Source organism: Triticum aestivum, chromosome 3B (genome assembly GCF_018294505.1).
Source record: "Triticum aestivum cultivar Chinese Spring chromosome 3B, IWGSC CS RefSeq v2.1, whole genome shotgun sequence".
In the NCBI taxonomy this organism is placed as follows: domain Eukaryota; kingdom Viridiplantae; phylum Streptophyta; class Magnoliopsida; order Poales; family Poaceae; genus Triticum; species Triticum aestivum.
The window spans coordinates 628,288,524-628,303,436 of NC_057801.1; positions in this window are offsets into that span (position 1 = coordinate 628,288,524).

The window sequence follows — 14,913 nt, forward strand, 5'->3', positions numbered from 1 at the left end:
CCAGGGGGGAGCCCCCAAGCCCTGCTTGAGGAGGGCGTCGGGCGCGCCTCCCTATGCGATAGAAGGAGGTGCCCCCTGAGCAGGCGCGGGCCCCGAGGGGCCTGCCTCCTGAGGGGTCGGGCCTGGCGATGTCTTCTTCTTCTTGGGAGCGGCTTCAGGGAGCCTCCCGCTCCCGCGATCTGGGTCTTCAAGTGATGCAGCCTGAAAAGCTCGTTCCAGGGAGCACACTGCGTCTCTTTCTTCACAGGGCACCGTGATGACTCCACCGCTTCCTGGCATCTTGAGGATGTTGTAGCCGTGATGAGTCACGGCCATGAACTTGGTGAGAGCTAGGTAGCCGAGGATGGTGTTGTATGCAGGCGGATGTGGGCGACGTCGAAGTCAATGAGCTCGGTGCGGTAGTTGTTGCGGGCCCCGAAGGTGATAGGGAGGCGGACCTGCCCGATTGGGACTGTGGAGTCGTCGATGACTCCAGAGAAAGGCTTGGTTAGCTGAAGCTGATCGTAAGGCACTTGGAGATTGTTGAATGTCTTTACGGACAGGACGTTGAGCCCTGCCCCGCCGTCGATGAGGGTCCTGGTGACTTGCACGTTACTGATGACTGGGGAGCAAAGAATTGGGAGGACTCCGGCTGTGGCCGCGCACTTGAGCTGATCCGCTGAGCTGAACGTGATGGCGCACGCCGACCACCTGGGGGGGCGCGTGGCTTCAAGCTTGGGGAGGACTGCATTCACTTTGCGGGTGAACTGCTTGAAGATGCGTTGAGAGGCTGGGGCCTGAGCTCCGCCTAGGATGTAGGCGACCGCGCGTGGCTCCTGGAAGCCCCCAGCCCCCTCGTCCTGATGACGGTCCTCGTTTCTCCTTGGCTGCGGAGGCAGTGGAGGGAGGCCTGCGTTTCCTTGTGGGCGATCCTCGCGAGGCTGATCCCTCTAGTCTCCCTCGCGAGGCTGATCCTGCCAGCGATCCTCGCGAGGTCGGTCGCGCCACCCTTGGCGAGGGCCGCGGTCTTCCCAGCATCCTGCGTTCCTTCCTCCTCCTTGGCCGTAGCCACGATCATTGCGGTCGGGGCGCCGGACGACCCTTCCTTCTCGCATGGCTCGGAGCTCTTGGCATTCGTTGGTGTTGTGGGTGTGGAGGTCGTGGTACACACAGTACCGGGTGCCCTTGAAAGACTCGGGCTGATCTCTGCCCCACTAGGTGTCTGGTTCTGCCGTGAGCACGGCAGCCCCCTTGCGCTTCACGTCCTTGGCCTTGGATTTCTTCTCTTCTGGGTCTGCGGCTGGCAGCTCGAGAAGGGAAAGGCGCCCTTCCTCAGCCCTGGCGCACTTGGTTGCCAGGTTGAACAGCTCCAAGGAAGTGCACAGATCTTCATGCATCGCCAGATCCTCCTTCATCTTGACGTCACGCACGCCGTCGGAGAAGGCTGAGATGATGGCCTCCTCGGTCACCCTGGGAATCTTGAGTCATGCACTGTTGAAGTGCTGGATGTACTTCTGCAGGGTCTCCCTTGGTTGCTGCTTGATGCGGCGCATGTCACTCACGGTAGGTGGCCGGTCGCGAGTACCTTGGAAGTTGGCGATGGAACGGGTGCGCATCTCGTCCCAGGAGGAGATCGTGCCTGGGGCCAGGTTCAGGAGCCAGGTGCGGGCCCCGTGCTTGAGTGCCATGGGAAACCAGTTCGCCAGGACCTTCTCATCCCCGTTGGCAGCTTCGATGCCCAGCTCGTAGAGCTGGAGGAACTCCGCAAGGTCGGCCGTGTCGACATAGCGAGGGGGCAGGTCTGGCTTGAACTTGCAGGGCCACGCGACGCTGCGCAGCTCGGTGGTGAAGGTGCGGCAGCCTGCTATGGCCACCGGAGGCCTCTAGTGATGAGGAGCTTGGTCTTGCGGGCCCCCATGCGCTGCAGCTGGGAGCAGCACAGGGTCTTGGCGCGCCGGAGCAGGAGCATGGTCGCGACGGACCGGAGCAGGGAGCACTCGGGCAGCTTCTTGGGGGCGAGGAACCTCTTGGCAGCTCCGCTCTTGCTGCACTGGCACCGGACAGGGTGGGTTCCGTCCAGGGGCCACGCACCTCGGGGCCAGGGCACCTTCTTGAGGGGGAGGCGGCTAAGGCACCCCCGGAGCTTCATTGCCCGCGCAGGGCGGGGCACGGTGCAGCGAGAAGGACGGCGTGAGGGAGCCCCCTGCGGCGCAGACGAGCTCGGCGACGCGGTCGTGCCATTCTTCGTAGACGTCGTCGACCGGGCGGTAGCGCAGGAGCTCGTTTGCCACGATGAGCGCAACCCGAGCCTCCATGGCCGCGCGGGGCGCGCGGGACGAAGAACCGGCCGGGGCGAGCGAGGGAGTGGCAGTGCGGCCGTCTTGCCTCATGGATGGATGTTGCGATGATGCCTGTTATTCGTTTCCCGCCGGGCCAGTGGCAGTGTTAACGGCGGGCGATGGGGAATGCCGGGGGTGGCCACCGACGGGGGCCCTCTGGGCGACGCGGGAAGTGAGAGCAGCTCGGCGCTCGGCGCGGGCCCGACGAGCGTCTGACATGGACGTGATGGTCGGTGAAGAACAAGGCGGTGGAAGACAAATTCCGGCGCACCCCTACCTGGCGCGCCAAATGTCGGATTTGGGGTTCCAGCAGACCCTCTAGATTCGAACACTGGGGTGCGCGCGGAGATTTAGCCCTCTGCCTACCTGCATCTCACCGCCTCGCTATGAACTAAGCAATCAAAGGAACAACACAAGAGACACAGAGTTTATACTGGTTCAGGCCACCATTGTGGTGTAATACCCTACTTCGGTGTGCGGTTTGGTGGATTGCCTTTTGGGATGATGATGATGAACAATACAAGGGAGAACAGCCTCGCGAGGGTCTGTTCTTGGCTGGTGCGATGAACTGCTAGGGGGAGTTCAGTCGCTCTCTCTACTGGTTTCTAGGTGAGGATCCCATCCTGCCTCTACTTGTGGTGGCTAGTCCTATTTATAGGCAAAGGCCCAGGGCCTCTTCCCAAATATTGAGCGGGAAGGGCGCCAACAATTGGCCATTTTGAAGGGGAACATCTAGTACACTTATCCTGACTAAAGTTGGTCCTTGCCAGTCAAAGGCTCTGGTGGTGACGCCGGCTTGGGCTCCACGATGACTTCCATCCTGCCGTCCTGCTGGTCTTGGTCTTGTTGCACCGAAATGGATGCCTTTGCTTGATGCTCTCGCCTGCGCTTGCTCCCTTTGCACCAAAGAGGAAAGAAGGACACTGTGCGGGCTGGCGCCCGCCTAGCGCCCTTGGTCGTCATGGCTTGCGTCATGGGCACCTCGCGAGGTACCCCGCCTTGATCTCTCCGCCTCCTCGCGAGCCAGCCTGACGACGCCGTGCCTGAGGAAGCCTTCTGTCGTCCGCCCCGCGAAGCTTGGCCCCTCGCGAGGGTCTTGAGCTTGTGCCGATGAAGATGGGCCATGCTGGGCCGCCCCTTGAGCCACACCGCAGGCCGCGGGCAGGCAAGTCTGGGGACCCCCGTTCCCAGAACGCTGAAACCTAGATAAGGGGGTATCCGGACAGCCGGACTGTTGAAAGTGCAACTATCCCTAGGTGGTTTTGGTAATTCATAAAAACATATAGCTCATTGAGCTAATGCTATTCCAAGACATATATTTCAGGAAAGATCAATGAATGGCATGGCATGGATGATGAAAGTGGATCCCTCAAAATACTAAGGACAAAGGATTGGCTAATGCTCAAAAGCTCAAGACTCTTCATTTTATATTTTAATGATCCAAGATCACATTGAGTCTATAGGAAAAGCCAATACTATCTAGGAGGGATGAGGTGTTGCTTAAAGAGCCTCTTGCTTCATGTGCTTAGTGATATGCTCCAAAAACACTCAACTACTTTCTCACATTCACAAATGACCTAAACCCAAAGCCAAAATCGGTCACACCGATTCTTCCGATCCGGCGCCACCGAGTTCAAATGTCATAGCCACTGCCACAAACCCTAGGCAAATCGGTCCTACCGATAGGGATCTCGGTCTCACCGAGATGGGATTGTAATCTCTCTGTTTCCCTTCGTAACGTTTCGGTCAAACCGAAGTGAGCGATCGGTCCCACCGAGATTGCAATGGAAACTCTCTGTTTCCCTTTTGTAACATTTCGGTCTCACCGAAAAGAGCAAATCGGTCCCACGAGTTTACCTGACCAACTCTATGGAAAGCTTATTACCAAAATTGGTCTCACCGAGTTTGTGTAATCCGTCTTACCGAGATTACGATATGCCCTAACCCTAACCGAATTGGTCTCACCGAGTTGCATGTCAGTCCCACCGAAAATCACTAACGGTCACTAGGTTTACTAAATCGGTCCGATCGAGTCTGTTGAATCGGTCCCACCGAGTTTGGTAAATTGTGTGTAACGGTTAGATTTTGTGTGGAGGCTATATATACCCCTCCACCTCCTCTACAAAAGTGGTAACCCCACTTGAGCTTAAACGATGAGTATGACCTATGATCAAATGTTTATCATTTGACTCCTAAGTCAATATACTCATATATAGATGACCTAGTCATCGCCAATTGTTTGATAGATGCAAGAATTGGTTGTGCATGCTTTGCCACATATTTCATTTGCCATCTTATTGTGTGAGCATGCTGATTGCATATTTTACTCATTCAAGGACATCCACTTGTTGTTTTGATTGATTGATTCTTCCTTCTTTTGGCCAAGTGGATGTACAAGAATGCCTAAGAACTTTCTCTAGCTATCTATGCTCTTCTCATCTCAAACTCTATTCATGCTACATCACAAAAAATTAGATCAAGTCAGATTCGAACCACTCTGCGTGAGGAGCACTCGAAGTCCCCGATTTGTCATAGACTTAAACTTGCAAAACTTGTTTGTGATTCTCGGTCTGACCGATTCCTCCATTTCGGTCCTACCGAGATTACTAAGTCGATCTAGGTTTTCAATCTCGGTGCAACCAATTTGAACTTTTCGGTCTCACCGAGTTGCTATCACTAAACACAGTTATGCATCTTGGTGCCACCAAGTTGTTCCACTCGGTCACACCGACAAGGTCGGGCTAAATATAGTCACGGGCAAAAATTTGGAAACTTCTCCGAACCCCGTCGCCCGCGCAATAGCTCGCTCTACCTCCAAGGTCTCCGGATCGTCTCCTCGTCGCCAGCCGCCTCCTGTCGCTGGTCTCCGCCGCCGTCAACGGAATTCAAACCTGCCGTTGCCGCCGTAGCGAGTTCATCGCCAAGCTAGGGTATGGACTCAATCATTGTGCTATCCTCGTCCGATTCCTAGCACATTGTGTTCATATTGATTCTTGCCACGATTGAAACACTCCAATCCAGTCAATGCAATCTGTAGATTAGATGAGATTTGAAAATTTAGGGTTAGGTTTCCGCCGAAACCATCTCGGACCCACCGAGTTGAAAAACTCGGTCCCACCGATTTGGCTTATGCCATTGCACTAGTAACTCTCGGTCTGACCGAGAATTGCTAATCGGTGCGACCGATTTTAGGACTTTGTGAAACCCTAGCAGTCTCGGTGCCACCGAACTGTGACTCGGCCCAACCGAGTTCATCAGTTTAGGTTCCAAAACTGCTTCGGTATCACCGAGTTTGAAAATCGGTTGATCTGAAATGCTTTCTGTGGAAAACTAAAACTGAATTTTTGAATCATTCTTCTGCAAAAATCTCTGCATTTTGTGATGCTCATCTACTCCATCTCATCTATAACTCTTCACCGGGTCAGCAGTCAGAATTTGCAGCATGTCAGACCAGAGTGATAGTCAGAACAGGTCAGAAAGGCAGATGCAAATGAGTGAGGGCACTAGTCCCTCCAGCACTTCAGATGAAGGTAGCAGGAGCACTCCTAGCAACCTGCCTAAGGCTGCTACCAGCCAAAGGAAGAAGAGAACCTCAGACTCTGAAGATGAGGATTATAGAGCTGAAGAAGATGAGGCTACTTCCAAAAAGGTAGTGCTCAAGAAGGTGCTCAGTTCAACTGCAGCAAAGCCAGGCATGAAGATTGAAAGGCCTGCAGGAAGACAACCAATGTCCAAAGCCAGAGCATCAACTCAACTGCTAGAAAAGTCTGATCCCATAGAGCCAACTGCTGAGGTAAAGAAAACGAAGGAAAGGGTCAAGAAGACCATGGCCAGAGTTTTTGGGTATCCCTACATGATGGAAGAAGAAGAAGAACTTGCTGCACCAGCACCAAAGGCACCAAAGCTTATGGGAGATGCTATTAGATTAGGGGCTGCATGATCAAAGCCCAAGGAAGCACCCAAAGCTGCCCCCAAGGCCAAGTCTGCACCAAAGAGGAATACCAGGAGTATTCCAGCTGCTGAGAAGAACAAGGCCCCAGTACCAGAGGTTGCAGAGGAGGAAGATGAAGAAGGACAAGTTCTGAGGAAGCTCAAGCCCAAGATACCAGACCATAATGATGCTCATCCTGTAGCTGAGGACATGAACATGAGAAAGGATTCAGGGTTGAGGCTATGGAGAATGGCAGATCCATATGCCACAATGAGAAGGACTGCTGTTGATTACAGGTTCCATACAAAGGAACAGCAGGACTTCTATGAGACAATCTTGTTGGACAAAAAGCCCATTGTGTGTGATATGAGGTGGGTCGACTGGACCTACATGAAGGAAAATGAACAACACTATCCAGGAGTGCAAGACAGTTTTGTTGCTTGTGGAGTTGCAGAATTTGTTGGGCAGAAGCTCACAAACTGGAATGATGAACTTATAATGCAATTCTGCTCCACAACACACTTCTATTCAGATGGGAGGATAGTTTGGATGTCTGAAGGTACAAGGTACCAATCAACTGTTGAGGAGTGGGCAAATCTGATAAATGCCCCAAAGGAAAAAGAAGATGACCTGGATGTATATCCCAAGAAGAAAATGGGACACAATACCATGGCACATATGTACAAGGAGATCCCAGACAAAGCCCTAGAGACTTTCTCTTTTGGATCAGTCCACTTTCTTCTGTCAGGGGTGCCTACAATTAACTGGATCCTAAGGCACACTCTATTGCCCAAGTCTGGTGACCACAACATGATCAGAGGACATGCAATCAACATGTTGCATTTGTTTGATGTTCCTCAGAAATTCAAGGTCATGAGCCTTATAGTAGAAACCATTAAGAGGACTGCAGCAGATCATAAGAGGAGTTATGGATATGCCCCTCAGATTCAAGAGTTGATTAACTCAAAGATGGGCACAAGCAAATATCTATTGGATAGGGAACATTTTCCTCTCTATCCAGACTTTGAGGACAATGAGGTTGTCATGAATGAGGATGATCCATCATCAGTTCAAGCTCAAGAGAAGAAAGAGAAGGCAAGGAACGAGAAGGCTGCCAAGATGCCAACTCAAGAGGAGGCATCTGAGTATTTCTTGAAGAACAAGCAGGAGCAGCTTGGTTACTTGATACCATCAACACTGAGGATTGAGAAGGGGCTGGCCACCTTAACTCAGAATTAGGAAAGCTTGGAAAGAATCATGGAACAAAAATTCTATGATCTTGATGTCAAGGTAACTGAGATTCAGTCAGTTGTGGAGCAGCTGCAGGAAGACATGCAGGAGAGGAAGGGCAAGACTACCACTAATGTATTTGCCAGAGTGCCTAGAGCTCAGAGGTCAGCAGCAGTGCCAGTGCCAGACACAAGAGCAACATCATCTACACCAGCCACAACTCCTTCAGCTCCAGTGCAACCAGCTCCAGCACCAGCTCCTCCAGCTCCCTCTACATCAATTGAAGCCTTCATCCATGGAGCCATCTCTACACCACCAACTGAAGACCAAGCCTGAGAGACGATCTAGCACTATGCATTTTCTATGAACTTTTTGGTAACTTGTTGCCAAAGGGGGAGAAAAATGTATAGATCATAGGCTTCGAGACAGAGATTGGCTGTCTTTTGTTCTCTCTTGTCTTCTTGGTTAAACTTGTTTGTTTTTGATTGCTTGAGATACTTAGCTATTCTTGTGAGACATTGATGATCATGTGTTTGATCATAAGCTACACTTATGCATGTTTGATGATATTATCTTATCTATCCTATGTGATCATTCACTTTGCTTGGTGATGAGTGCATGTATTCAATCTTTATCATTTTGAGCGCTCCACCAAGATGTATGTGACATGGAAGAGTAACCCATGAGCCTAATTCCTTGTGCATTTGCAGTACAAAGCAAATCCTAAACTATGCACAAATTTAGGGGGAGCTCTTGCTTATCACATACTTCTCAAAGCGACGATGTTTTTCAATCTTATTATCATTTGTCGAAGCTTTGATCTATATGTTGTCATCAATTACCAAAAAGGGGGAGATTGAAAGTGCAACTATCCCTAGATGGTTTTGGTAATTCATCACAACATATAGCCCATTGAGCTAATGCTATTCCAAGACATATATTTCAGGAAAGCTCAATGAATGGCATGGATGATGAAAGTGGATCCCTCAAAATACTAAGGACAAAGGATTGGCTCAATCTCAAAAGCTCAAGACTCTTCATTTTATATTTTAGTGATCCAAGATCACATTGAGTCTATAGGAAAAGCCAATACTATCAAGGATGGATGAGGTGTTGCTTCATGAGCCTCTTGCTTCATGTGCTTCGTGATATGCTCCAAAAACCCTCAACTACTTTCTCACATCCACAAATGACCTAAACCCAAAGCCAAAAGCGGTCACACCGATTCTTCCTATCCGGTGCCACCGAGTTCAAATGTCATAGCCACTGCCACAAACTCTAGGCAAATTGGTCCTACCGATAGGGATCTCGGTCTCACCGAGATGGGATTATAATCTCTTTGTTTCCCTTCGTAACGTTTCCGTCAAACCAAAGTGAGCGATTGGTCCCACCGAGATTGCAATGTAAACTCTCTGTTTCCCTTTTGTAACATTTCGGTCTCACCGAAAAGAGCAAATCGGTCCCACCGAGTTTACCTGACCAACTCTCTGGAAAGCTTATTACCAAAATCGGTCTCACCGAGTTTGTGTAATTGGTCTTACCGAGATTACGTTATGCACTAACCCTAACCGAATCGGTCTCACCGAGTTGCATGTCAGTCCCACCGAAAAACACTAACGGTCACTAGGTTTACTAAATCGGTCCGACCGAGTCTGTTGAATCGGTCCCACCGAGTTTGGTAAATTGTGTGTAACGGTTAGATTTTGTGTGGAGGCTATATATACCCCTCCACCTCCTCTTCATTCGTGGAGAGAGCCATCAGACTAAACCTACACTTCCAACTTACCATTTTTGAGAAAGAACCACCTACTCATGTGTTGAGGCCAAGATATTCCATTCCTACGATATGAATCTTGATCTCTAGCCTTCCCCAAGTTGCTTTCCACTCAAATCTTCTTTCCACCAGATCCAAATCCTATGAGAGGGAGTTGAGTGTTGGGGAGACTATCATTTGAAGCACAAGAGCAAGGAGTTCATCATCAACGCACCATTTGTTACTTCTTGGAGAGTGGTGTCTCCTAGATTGGCTAGGTGTCACTTGGGAGCCTCCGACAAGATTGTGGAGTTGAACCAAGGAGTTTGTAAGGGCAAGGAGATCGCCTACTTCGAGAAGATCTACCGCTAGTGTGGCAAGTCCTTCGTGGGCGACGACCATGGTGGGATAGACAAGGTTGCTTCTTCATGGACCCTTCTTGGGTGGATCCCTCCGTGGACTCGCGCAACCGTTACCCTTCGTGGGTTGAAGTCTCCATCAATGTGGATGTGCGATAGCACCACCTATCGGAACCACGCCAAAAACATCCGTGTCTCCAATTGCATTTGAATCCTCCAAACCCTTCCCTTTACTTTCTTGCAAGTTGCATGCTTTAATTTCCGCTGCCTATATACTCTTTGCATGCTTGCTTGAATTGTGTGATGATTGCTTGACTTGTCCTAAGATAGCTAAAATCTGCCAAACTCTAAAATTGGGAAAAGGTTAAGTTTTTAATTGCTCAAGTAGTCTAATCACCCCCCTCTAGACATACTTCAAGGTCCTACAAGTGGTATCAGAGCTTTGGTCTCCATTTGCTTTGATTTCCATAGCTTTTGGTGGTCATAGCCTTGGTTTCACAACATAGGAGAGTATGGCGTCTAGCGAGGGAAATTATCACCGTAGAGGTCCTTACTTTGATGGTACTAATTTTGCTAGTTGGAAGCATAAGATGAAAATGCATATTCTTGGACATAACCCCGCCGTTTGGGCTATTATTTGTATTGGCTTGCAAGGTGAATTCTTTGATGGGAGAGAGCCGAACCGTGAAGCTAATGCGGAAGAATTGAAGATGCTGCAATACAACGCTCAAGCTTGTGATATCATCTTCAACGGATTGTGCCCCGAAGAGTTCAACAAAATCAACCATCTTGAGAATGCAAAAGAAATTTGGGACACTTTGATTGATATGCACGAAGGTACCGAATCCGTCAAGGAATCCAAGTTGGATGTGCTCCAAAGTCAGCTTGACAAGTTCAAAATGAAGGATGGTGAAGGTGTCGCTAAAATGTACTCTAGGCTTGCTCTTATTACAAATGAGATTGCCGGCTTAGTGATTGAAGAGATGACCGACAGATTCATCATCCAGAAGATCCTAAGAGCATTGGATGGAAAGTATGATACCTTGTGCACATTGATCCAAATGATGCCAAACTACAAAGATCTCAAGCCAACAGAAGTCATTGGAAGGATTGTTGCTCATGAGATGTCACTCAAGGATAAGGAGGAACTTCACAAAAAGTCAAGTGGTGCTTACAAAGCCTCAAGTGAAGCCCCCACATCATCAAGTGAGAAACAAACCTTCAACGAAGAATTGAGCTAAATGGTGAAGAACTTCAATAAATTCTACAAGAGTAGAAGCAAAGAAAGAAGCTCCAAGTCAAGGTCTTACCATGACAAAAGATCTTCTAATCGAGAGCGCAATTGCTACAATTGTGGGAGGCCTGGACACTATTCCAATGAGTGTACTGCACCCTACAAAAGAAGAGAATATTCTCCAAAAAGAAGAAGCAAAAGAGAAGAATCACCACCAAGAGAGAGGAGGAGTAGAGATGATCGTTATGAACGAAGATCCTCACAGAGAAGCAAAGATTCGGAAAGGAAGGACAAGTCATCAAGGATTTACACAAAACAAAGACATCAAGCTCATGTTGGTAAATGGGTTTCCGGCTCCGACTCTGACAAACACTCCGAGAGAAGCTACCACTCCGACTCCGAATATACTCAAGATGAAGGTGTTGCCGGTCTAGCACTTGTGTCAACCAACTCCTACGACATATTTGATTCACCAAATGAAGGAATTGGAAGATGCTTCATGGCCAAAGGTCCAAAGGTAACACATCCTGAGTATGTTGATTTCAATAGTGATGAAGATGACTTTCTTGTGGATGATGATTTACCTGTTGACAACTCTAGTGATGAATACTATGATGAAACATCAATTAATCATTCTAAACGAGATAAAACAAATGACAATGATAAGGAGAAGATTGAGTTTCTAACTAAAGAACTAAACACTCTTAAGTTGGCTCATGAAACTATCTTCGAAGATCATTGAGAACTTTTAAGGGCTCATGAGAAGTTACGCTTTGAAAAGCTCAATCTTGAGCAAGAGCATGAGTTCTTAAAAGCAATCAATGATGATCTCCGTAAGAAGAGTTCTTCGTACATTGCCAAGCGTTTACTCCTATCTACTTACATGCCTCAAGTCAAGTCTAGTAACAAGTACAAGAAAGATACTTCCTCTAGTAGTAACAATAATAATATCAAATCCAATATTGTTGCTTCTAGTAGTTCTCTTGATTCCACTAATGATTCGCTTAGCCAAGTTACACTTGAGCAAGAAAATAGCTTATTGAAGGGAATTATAGAGAAAGGTGTTTACAAGAGCCTTGCCGGGAGTAAGCAATTCGAGGAAATTGTACGCAAGCAAGGAAGACACCGGAAGAATCAAGGTGTTGGTTTTGAACTAAAGTTCAATGCCAATGGAGTTGAGTGGGAAGAAGATCAATACCCCAAGACGAAGTTTGTTCCTCAACAAGTGAAGTATGATCCTACTTCCTTCAAGGGAACACAAGCTCAAGATGATCTTCCACCACAAGACCACAAGAACAAAGGCAAGGACAAGCTTCAAGAAGAGATTGATGCATTTGAAGAAGCACCTAAGGTCTCGGTCAAGTGGATTCCCAAGACTACGACAAGTTCTACTTCATCAAGTACAACTACAACTCCAAGGATTCCCATCAAGATGATGTGGATCCCTAAGAAGAAGAACTAGAGAGTTCTTGAGGGTGACTCCACCAACATTCTTCACTCATATTATTATGGCAAGGACAAGTGCAATCAACTTCCACATCTTGCACTAGTTCAAGGAGTAACAAACCCTCATGTTGGTAAGGCAAGGAACAAGGTAACTTAATGTTTTCCTGGACATCATCTTGTGTGTGCATCACTCTATGTCTATGGATATTCTTGTTTGTTCCTTGTGGGACTAACCCATGTAGGTATGTTGAAAGTGCAACTCACTCCAAGGGATTGCTCCAAATGATCTACATCAACATTGAGCATCCACATCCTCAACACCTACATGAAGTCATGATCGACAAAACCCAAGGTTAGTTCATCCCTCTAAAAGGGGATCTCACATCTAGGGGGAGCTTAACTCTAAGACTTGAGTCAAAGCAAATCTAATGGTGTGAACACATCAATGCATTATGCAAAAGTGGCAACCCCACTTGAGCTTAAACGATGAGTATGACCTATGATCAAATGTTTATCATTTGACTCCTAAGTCAATATACTCATATATAGATGACCTAGTCATCGCCAATTCTTTGATAGATGCTAGAATTGGTTGTGCATGCTTTGCCACATATTTCATTTGCCATCTTATTGTGTGAGCATGCTGATTGCATATTTTACTCATTCAAGGACATCCACTTGTTGTTTTGATTGATTGGTTCTTCCTTCTTTTGGCCAAGTGGATGGACAAGAATGCCTAAGAACTTTCTCTAGCTATATATGCTCTTATCATCTGAAACTCTATTCATGCTACATAACAAAATTTGATCAAGTCAGATTCGAACCACTCTGTGTGAGGAGCACTCGGAGTCCCCGATTTGTCATAGTCTTAAACTTCCAAAACTTCTTTGTGATTCTCGGTCTGACCGATTCCTCCATTTCAGTCCTACCGAGATTACTAAGTCGATCTAGGTTTTCTATATCGGTGCAACCGATTTGAACTTTTCGGTCTCACCGAGTTGCTGTAACTAAACACAGTTATGCATCTCGGTGCCACCGAGTTGTTCCACTCGGTCACACCGACAGGGTCGGGCTAAATATAGTCACGGGAAATTTTTTGGAAACTTCTCCGAACCCCTTCGCCCGCGCAATAGCTCGCTCTGCCTCCAAGGTCTCCGGATCGTCTCCTCGTCGCCAGCCGCCTCCTGTCGCTGGTCTCCGCCGCCGTCAACAGAATTCAACCCCGCCGTTGCCGCCGTAGCGAGTTCATCGCCAAGCTAGGGTATGGACTCGAGCACTGTGCTATCCTCGTCCGATTCCTAGCACATTGTGTTCATATTGATTCTTGCCACGATTGAAACACTCCAATCCAGTCAATGCAATCCGTAGATTAGATGAGATTTGAAAATTTAGGGTTAGGTTTCCGCCGAAACCATCTCGGACCCACCGAGTTGAAAAACTCGGTCCCACCGATTTGGCTTATGCCATTGCACTATTAACTCTCGGTCTGACCGAGAATTGCTAATCGGTGCGACCGATTTTAGGACTTTGTGAAACTCTAGCAGTCTCGGTGCCACCGAACTGTGACTCGGCCCAACCGAGTTCATTAGTTTAGGTTCCAAAACTGCTTCGGTATCACCGAGTTTGAAAATCCGTTGATCCGAAATACTTTCTGTGGAAAACTAAAACTGAATTTTTGAATCATGCTTTTGCAAAAATCTCTGCATTTTGTGATGCTCATCCACTCCATCTCATCTATAACTCTTCACAGGGTCAACAGTCAGAATTTGCAGCATGTCAGACCAGAGTGACAGTCAGAACAGGTCAGAAGGGCAGATGCAAATGAGAGAGGGCACTAGTCCCTCCAGCACTTCAGATGAAGGTAGCAGGAGCACTCCTAGCAACCTGCCTAAGGCTGCTACCAGGCAAAGGAAGAAGAGAACCTCAGACTCTAAAGATGAGGATTATAGAGCTGAAGAAGATGAGGCTACTTCCAAAAAGGTAGTGCTCAAGAAGGTGCTTAGTTCAACTGCAGCAAAGCCAGGCATGTAGATTAAAAGGCCTGCAGGAAGACAACCAATGTCCAAAGCCAGAGCATCAACTCAACTGCCAGAAAAGTCTGATCCCATTGAGCCAGCTGCTGAGGGAAAGAAAAGGAAGGAAAGGGTCAAGAAGACCATGGCCAGAGTTGTTGGGCAACACTCCATGATGGAAGAAGAAGAAGAACTTGCTGCACCAGTACCAAAGGCACCAAAGCTTATGGGAGATGCTATTAGATCAGGGGCTGCATCATCAAAGCCCAAGGAAGCACCCAAAGCTGCCCCCAAGGCCAAGTCTGCACCAAAGAGGAATACCAGGAGTATTCCAGCTGCTGAGAAGAACAAGGCCCCAGTGCCAGAAGTTGCAAAGGAGGAAGATGAAGAAGGACAAGTTCTGAGGAAGCTCAGTCCCAAGATACCAGACCATAATGATGCTCATCCTGTAGCTGAGGACATGAACATCAGAAAGGATTCAGGGTTGAGGCTATGGAGGATGGCAGATCCATATGCCACAAGAAGGACTACTGTTGATTATAGGTTCCATACAAAGGAACAGCAGGACTTCTATGAGACAATCTTGTTTGAAAAAAGCCCATTGTGTGTGATATGAGGTGGGTCGACTGG